Here is an 8,344-nt window from a genome sequence, read left to right as displayed (position 1 = left end):
TGTGTCTCATTGATAAACCTGTTCTACAAGGCTGTTTATGAATTTCTAAGATATCATTCTGTTTACTCTAGTTATACCATCAACCTTTTATTTTTACCCATTTGCCTTCTCCAATTCTTCCATCATAGAAAGGACCAGAATTTTAGGCCTTTATCAGGGTATTGCTGTTTTGCTATTTTATGCAAATGAAAGCAAGTCTGTAGGAGATTGATTTAGTCTTTACAATAACATCCATACATATCCTACTCCACGTTTTAAAATGTTTTATGTAAGTTTTGATTCCTTTTCCAACCAATACACACATAAACATCCACATAAACTCAACTGAATATAAAAATCAAAATAGAGCAATCAACATTAACAAAAACGCCCTGAAGCTATAGTGCTGGACATCGATTATAAATCAGGAACACCAATGCAGAGGTTGGATCAGCTCTCTTACAGCATCATGTGTGTGTTTGATGCACAATAAAAACACTCATCTGTGTGTGTTTTCCTCTCAGCGCTGCCAAAGCACTGAATCTGGCCAAATTCAAGGTGAAAAGCTGTGGAGTGAGTGAACTGGAGAAAGAGGGTATGTGAAATATTACAGCTTTTACATATTCTGTAATTCCTGAAGAAAATAGCAGTCCTTGACAGAATAAAGAAAAATACATTCTTATGATTTAGACTCAGAATTATTTTTTCCCTACGCAATTAATGATATATGATATAGGTGATATATCTTACTCTGAGAATTAAAATGAAAAATGTTTTAAGAATTTTAAACATTCAAAATTAATATATTAGTTATTATTTTCGTTTTCATTAGTGTTGTAACACCGAGTTTGGGTTCATGTTCATGTCTTTTATTTTGTAATCTGTTTTTCTCTTGTTCTCTGCCTGGTGTGTGTGTCATGTTCTCACTGGTCCTCTTGTTTACTGTGTTCTGATTGGTTATGCTAGTAATCGTGTCATCTTCTGTTTGATATCAGATCTGCTACTTTTCATTGGATATTGTTTAACTTTCTCACATTCTCAGATGGTATTGCTGGTATGAAAGGGAAGCAGTGCACAACTGCAAATGCTTTTATCTCTTTGTGATGGCTTTACAACTTAAATAGCGCACCACTTTAGCTGCTTGTGAGCGGAAATGAGCACGAAGTGGGTGGAGACAAAGCCGACATATTGTAACCGCTTCAGTGTGTGGTATGATGACCAATCACTGTGTCAATAACCAAAAGAAGGGGCCATGAGGTGACTTTAAAGAATCAAATACATTTTTATTAAAGACAAGTCAAACATGTTAAAACATATCACATACCCTTTTGGATGTAAATGCCTACAAAATAAAGAAAAAGAAATAAAAGAAAACTGGCCCTAGGTGGCCACAGGTTGCCTAAGAAAGTGAAAGAAGGGCCTAGAAGCCAAAGTGTTCTCACAGCAGCCAAGCTCACAGCAATCACACTGCAAACCTACAGAAGACACAGAAATACAGTGACCAAACCACCACACAATCCCAGCCACCTTACCACTGTCATCCACACTGTGAGGGCAACCCGATAACCACCGCCGCTAAACAAAACACAATTAACAGTGGGCAATACAAGGTACACAAACATAAAATCAACAACCAAACACATTCACTAGTACCTCAATCTCTACCACTCCGGATCTCCACACTTACAAACAAAAGGTAATAAAGAAACGAAACAAAACAATATTTTAACCATAAAGTAAACGGTAACCATGCATCCCTAAAAGGAAACAGTCCATTACAAACAGAAAAATCAACAGAATTAGAGAATTCATTAAATAAGATGCACTCACTTTCCAATTTAAAAATAAATAAAAACCCTTTTTCATTAAAACGTTAAATACCTTTCACATCCACTATTTCGACAAGATGGTCAGGCCACAGTCAGGCAATAATCCAGTCACACCACTAAAATAAAAAGGCAGATAATTTAATTAAAACAAAACACCTATAAACAAAATCAATATGACCAGACTTCTACCTACTATTAGTCGGTACAGCATATTCTCAGTTCTCAGCAACGCTCCCATGCATGTTGGCGGCAATGATTATCTGCGCTCATATCCCCAAAGTAACATCTACCACAACATCAATTCATTATGCAATCGATAAAACTAACAAAGTAGTAAGAATGCATCACTCAAATCTCCTTACCTACATGCCACTCTACATTCCACGCCACCTTTCCCCAAAATCAAAAACCCGGAAGTGAAAAGAACAAACACAACCTTACTACTTCCTTTTAAGAGCCCTGGGGCTGCTGGGACTTGTAGTGCCCAACCCATATCCCATTACAATCTACCCCCTTCAATTTAAATCGCCGTCCCGTCGATTACATTAGCCCCCCTACAACCATGGGCGAAACACTACGGTGGGGTTATTATTGGACAGCCCCATCATAAGAGGAGTAACCGGACCATTTAACTGAGTTTCACTAATGCATACAGGCCTAGGGAGATGATATGGGTTTGAATGGCATCCAGCTGTTACCCTTCTTGTACGCCTTACTACCGCTTCATGTTGTGAAGGAAGATGGGCTTCAACATCACCTACTGAAGTCAAGGACGAATTGATATCTTCCTGCAAAGATTGAGGTCTGGACAGAAGTTGAGCTTTATCTTGAGTAGATACACTCCCAGGCATCAATGAAATCATTACCATGTCTTCATCTGCTTCTCTAGCAGTGTCCTGATGATCAACTAGATTAGGGAGGCCAGGGTCATCTGGAGAGACATAGGCTGGGCGCAATTCAGAACGATGAATGTTTCTGATCCCATCAACTCCATCTGCCGGTGCGACAGCATACACAGCTCCATGTCCATCTAGACATCGAATCACTTTATAAGGGGTTGAATCCCATGCATCTTGGATCTTATTTCTGCCCTTGAAGTTATGTGCTCTCCGATACACCACCTGCCCCTCACTTAACTTTTCATGTCGCACACTGAAGATCATTTAGTCGAGCTCGGTATTCTGTAGCATACTGAAGACGTCCTCGAGCCTTGGTAAATATTCTTTCCAAATTATTTTTGTGGTCCACAACCCACTCTGCATCACTCTGGACATGACTATCCAGTCCCAGCAGAAAGTCAACAGGCAAATGGGGCTCTTGTCCGAACATAAGGACATAAGGGCGTACTCCAGTAGACTGGTGTTCTGTGGTATTATATGCAAAAACCACCTGAGCAAGATGATCTGGCCAATGACGTTTTTCCTCTGGAGGTAATGTGCAGCAAATCATGCATTGTTCTATTAAAACGTTCACATTGACCATTCCCTTGAGGTCGATAAGGGTGGTGCGAGTTTTTTTGAAATAGCATACAATCTGCATAATTCTTGAATCAGCTTACTTTCAAAGCACCGCCCTGATCTGAATGAATTTGTCGTAGTACTCCAAATAAGTAAAACCAACGTTCCACTAAAACACGTGCCACTGTTGCTGCTGTTTGGTCTTTAGTTGGGATAGCTTGTGTGAACTTAGAAAATACATCAGTTAACACCAATACATTTTCAAGTCCATTTGACGCAGGTTCCAACAATGTAAAATCCACGGCCAAAATGTCTAGCGGTCTTTCTGCTGTCAGGTGTCCCATAAAGCTCGTGACTTTTGGTCGCACCCACTTTAGCTAGGGTGCAGCGCTGGCATTTTCTTACACCATTCCTCAATGAACTTAAACATACACGGCCAATAACACCGAGTTCTCACTAAACTTGCTGTCCGCTCAATTCCTTGATGGCCATGGTCATCATGCAGGCTTGTGAGAACCCTTTCCCTGAGGACAGCTGGTAAAACAACCTGACGAATCTCTCTGTGTTCATCCTGGGGACAGAATCTCCGATACAGCACCCCCTCCATCTTCACCAGCTTCCCCCACTGCCGCACCAATTCAAGCACCGCTGATGACTCTACCGCTCTCTCCTGAGCATCTGGGGGTCTTCGACGATCCCAATACACCAGGAATCGCCCAATAACCGGGTCAGCCTCTTGCAGGGCACCAAGATTTTCTCTAGGTTGTTCAGGGAAAACTGAAATTGTTTCACTGACCATTACATGCTGACTGTCATGAACACATTGATGCACCTCCTTCGGCATTGCAGTAGTCATAGCCAGTTCTGCCACAGACGCAATACTTTTTCTAGAAAGGGCATCCGCGTTAACATTGGAGCGTCCAGGTTTGTATTTTATTTCCAAATCAAAGTCTGCCAACTGATTAGCCCAACGCTGCTCCAATGCTCCCAGCTTCGCAGTTTGCAAATGGCTAAGGGGATTATTATCTGTATATACCAAACATTTCTGACCCAACAGGTACTCTCTGAACTTTTCTGCAACAGCCCATTTCAGGGCCAAAAACTCCAGCTTCATTGAGCTATAGTTCTGCATGTTTCGTTCAGACGGTCGTAATCCTCTACTTGCAAATGCCACTGGTCGACATTTGCCTCCATGCTCTTGAGACAAAATAGCACCCAGACCTTGGTGGCTTGCATCAATGTCCAAAATAAAAGATTTACTAAAATCAGCATAAGCCAGGACTGGAGCCTTGGTCAAAGCAGATTTAAGGGCCTGGAAAGCATTTTCACACAAGTCAGTCCATTTCGTCCCTAAATTAATCTTGGGTCGTTTATTCTTCTGTCCCCGGATCATGTCCGCTACTAATGTATTCAGGGGGGCAGCAATCTGTGAAAAATTCTTAACAAACCGGCGATAGTAACTTGCAAAACCAAGAAAAGATCGAAGTTCTTGAAGATTTTGCGGCTGGTTCCACTTAGCTACTGCTGCTATTTTCTCTGGATCTGTACTGACCCCTGTAGCAGAGACCACATGCCCCAAATAACGCACTTCTGCGCGAAAGAAGCAGCATTTGCTCAGTTTTATCTTTAAGTTCTGTTGTCTCAGACGATCCAGCACCAGCGCCAATCGTTGAAGGTGTTGCTTAACTGTTGTAGAAAAACAAATCACATCATCCAAATAAAGTAATAAAGTTTGGAAACTCTGATCTCCAAAATTCGCTCCATCAATCTTTGAAAAGTACTTGGAGCATTGCACAATCCAAATGGCATCCTATTAAACTCAAAGAGCCCAAATGGAGTGCAAAAAGCGGTCTTAAATCGATCCCTTTCAGCAACTGGTACCTGGTTATATCCACTTGCCAAATCCAAAGTTGAAAACCACTTAGCTCCAGTTAAGGCATCCAATGATTCCTCGATCCTTGGTAGGGGATAGGCATCTTTACGAGTTCTTGCATTAAGCTGGCGGTAATCTATACACATTCTTAAGGATCCATCTTTCTTCTTCACCAAAACAATTGGTGAGGCATATGGGCTACCACTCTCCCTAATAACGTGACTGTCCAACAACTGTCTAATATGTGCCTTCACTTCCTCGAACTGACTGGGCGGAATTCTACGATAACGCTGGCGCACTGGTATATCATCTATTAGGGGAATTTGATGATCAATTAAATTTGAACAACCCAAATCACCATCATGCTTAGCGAAAACGTCTGAATATTTAATCAACAATCTTCTAACTTCCTCCCCCTCAGCATCTGAAAGCCCAGGGAATTCTAGCCCCTGCAAATCAGTACTGGACTCTGATGTAATAGTTTGACAATGGACAATCACTGCTTTAGGATCCTGTGATAAATCTTTCTTGAAAAAGATGTCTTGATTAGATTTCATAATTTCCGCAATAATTAAGCTACCCAATCTAATTCTTGGCGGCAAATATAAAGGTTCCATACCAACATTAACTACTGGTACATGAACCACACCTTGCGTACACTGCAACAAGGCAGGTGAAATTAATACTCCAGCAGGCAGGCCCCCACCCTCTGGACCCTGAGGTTCTAAAAACTACTTTACCACTTTGTATATTCTTTGAACACAAAGCAGGTACTAACCTCATCGTTCCAGCCGGAATCTGGACAGGTTGGCAGGACTGGACTCTCACATAACCAACAAATCCAGGGACGGGGGACTCCTCAGCTTGGTGACACTGAGACAAGGCATCTCTCCAGCCTAACTCTGCCTGCCTGACCTGAGGGACTGAAAATAGTGCTGGGCCATGTTTTTCAAACAAGTCATTATAACATTGTCCAATTACATTCATACCCAAGAGGCCTGGAGTAAGTGCCTTCTTCTGATGGAACAGTGTATCAACCGGATCTTTCACAACCAAAACGCCTTGCCTTGGAAGAGTTTGCCCCAACACAATCACATCTATTTCAAAATAACCCACATATGGTATTGCAAGACCATTAGCTGCTTTTAATTGAAGCCAACTACATTTTTTAAGAGCATCCACCCTCAATTGTCGAAAATGTTTCTCAAAAAATGACTCTGTTACAGTAGTTACCATTGACCCAGTGTCCAGTAAACATGAGATCTCAACCCCCCCCATTACCGCAGTCACAATAGGGCATTTGCCCACAAGACGCTGCAAAATAGTAGGGCACACAGGAGTTTGTGCGGCTTCACTAGCTTCCTCTGCGATCTGACTCAAGATTGCAGGAGGGGCTACACTATCAGGTTCCCCAACAGAAGTCTCATTGACATTTGCCTGAGGTGACCTAGCATTTGACTCAACAGGCCAGGATGACCGACAGTATCTGGCAATATGCCCAACTCTATTACAGCGAAGGCATCGACGTGAAGAATTCTGCCTAGTTGAAGGAACAACAGGTGGATCATTCCTCTGAGACATAAAACTATCAAAACGCTGGGTAAGGTCATTTATTTGTACTTGCTGTTGTTTTAACATCTCCTTAACCTCCTTTAAGTCTGTAGAATCCTGGAACCTAACCTTAGGCTCCATATCAATAACCCTACCATGAGTAGCGTTACACCATGACTGAGAATATAAGGCAGTTGTTTCCTTATTTCCCTCTTCCACCCACCTAAGAGCTTCACGTCAACCTCCAGCAATGTAGAAGATGGTTTCTCCTCACAAATCTTTTTAACTCACGCTTCAGCATTACATCTTGAACATATTCAACAAACTGATCGCGAAGCACTTTGTCAGAATTCGAACGCTGCCTGGGTTCCGTTAAGAATTGCATCCATCAATGACATAAGAGCATGAGAAAATTCGGTAAGTGATTCGCCTTCTTTTGTTTTCGCTCATAAAACCTCTGTTGTAATTGCACAAATGTCCGTCTCCCCCATACAAATCTTTTAACACTTCAAAAACAGCTTCTGGATTTTCCTGATAGCTGAAGATTGGAGTTTTATCTCCATTCTGGCCTCCTCCCAGATGATCAAGCAGAAACACCCCCTTTTCCTTATCAGACCAACCCCTACCCTCGATACACACTTAGCCTCCTCAATCCAGTCCTCAATATTCAAGTTGGAGTCCATATTTCCATAAAACCGCGGGGCACTTCCTCTCCCGAGGCACAAAAAGTACCCTATTAAAAGACACTGGAGATGAGGCATTAATTACAGAAGGGTGAGGTTGGTTAGAAGCACTGCTGCCGCCGCTGGGGAGCTCTCTCCTCAGCTCCTCATTTTGTGCTTGCAAAGTCCCGTACTTGCTCCCGCAAGTCTATTAGTTCTTGCTCCATATCTGTTGACGAATTATTTAGGAAGGCAATTCAGACATGAATAAAATCCATAGTCCATGAACCAGAGTCTGCGATGATCGTCTTCATGCACGGTTACCGTTTACTAACAAACAACAAAAAGAAATACAAAAAAAAAAACCAATAAAGCAACACCTCACAACCACCTCAAAAAAAAACAGACCCTGCCGACTACGCCAATTGTGGTATGATGACCAATCACTGTGTCAATAACCAAAAGAAGGGGCCATGAGGTGACTTTAAAGAATCAAATACATTTTTATTAAAGACAAGTCAAACATGTTAAAACATATCACATACCCTTTTGGATGTAAATGCCCACAAAATAAAGAAAAAGAAATAAAAGAAAACTGGCCTAGGTGGCCACAGGTTGCCTAAGAAAGTGAAAGAAGGGCCTAGAAGCCAAAGTGTTCTCACAGCAGCCAAGCTCACAGCAATCACACTGCAAACCTACAGAAGACACAGAAATACAGTGACCAAACCACCACACAATCCCAGCCACCTTACCACTGTCACCCACACTGTGAGGGCAACCCGATAACCACCGCCGGCTAAACAAAACACAATTAACAGTGGGCAATACAAGGTACACAAACATAAAATCAACAACCAAACACATTCACTAGTACCTCAATCTCTACCACTCCGGATCTCCACACTTACAAACAAAAGGTAATAAAGAAACGAAACAAAACAATATTTTAACCATAAAGTAAACGGTAACCATGCATCCCTAAAAGGGGGAAAC

General features: G+C 41.9%; 1 long non-coding RNA gene across 1 annotated transcript; it reads right to left on the bottom strand.

Moving 5' to 3' along the window:
- Window positions 1-1,559: 1,559 nt before the first annotated feature.
- On the bottom strand, window positions 1,560-2,044 carry LOC122349901. The gene is made up of 3 exons (XR_006251537.1): window positions 2,002-2,044; window positions 1,861-1,924; window positions 1,560-1,736 (listed from the first exon to the last, which is right to left on the bottom strand). It is a non-coding gene; the product is annotated as an uncharacterized LOC122349901 (long non-coding RNA).
- Between the last annotated feature and the right edge of the window lie 6,300 nt (window positions 2,045-8,344).

The sequence above is a fragment of the Puntigrus tetrazona genome, chromosome 8, assembly GCF_018831695.1.
Source record: "Puntigrus tetrazona isolate hp1 chromosome 8, ASM1883169v1, whole genome shotgun sequence".
Lineage (NCBI taxonomy): Eukaryota > Metazoa > Chordata > Actinopteri > Cypriniformes > Cyprinidae > Puntigrus > Puntigrus tetrazona.
This window is presented reverse-complemented; position numbering and strand designations above follow the sequence as displayed.